Genomic DNA, 563 nt, shown 5'->3' with positions numbered 1-563 from the left:
CGATCAGAGCAAGATCGCGGGCAGCTGCCTGCACCCCGGCCCCTCTCACCCTGGCGAGGGTGGCACAGGAGGGCTCGGGGGCTCTGCCCAGGACCCCTGCACCGAGGTGCCCGTGCTGCAAGAGCCACCGCTCGAATAGGAGCTGGGATGCCCATCGCTGCTGGCCGCGCTGTTTGCATGCAGGGCTCGTCACAGGGAAGGCAGGGTTAACGATGGCAAAGCTAATTAGGGCAGCTCGTCCCCTCCGGTAGCAGGGCTCTGCGCCCCGAGAGCCCCCCGTGCCCCTGCCCACCCCGGTCAGGGAGCAGCAGGTTTCTTACAGGCATTTGTGCATCCGCAGACACGCCGGGATGTGGCAGAGCCCAAGGCTGAAGAGCAGCCGGAGCCCGGCTGGGTGCTGTGGTGCGGGCGGTGCAGGATGCATGCCGGCCCCCGAGGCTTCGCTTCACCTTGGGCTCGGGGACCTGGTGGCAGCTCGGAGGGTTGGTGCTGTTTATTGCAAAGGAAATAAAAGATTTCCTTCCGCTTCTCGGCTGAGCTGAGCGCTGGAGAGGTTGTGGCAG

The sequence above is a fragment of the Aptenodytes forsteri genome, unplaced genomic scaffold, assembly GCF_000699145.1.
Source record: "Aptenodytes forsteri isolate BGI_AS27 unplaced genomic scaffold, ASM69914v1 Scaffold321, whole genome shotgun sequence".
Taxonomy (NCBI): domain Eukaryota; kingdom Metazoa; phylum Chordata; class Aves; order Sphenisciformes; family Spheniscidae; genus Aptenodytes; species Aptenodytes forsteri.
Note: the sequence above shows the minus strand (reverse complement) of the source record.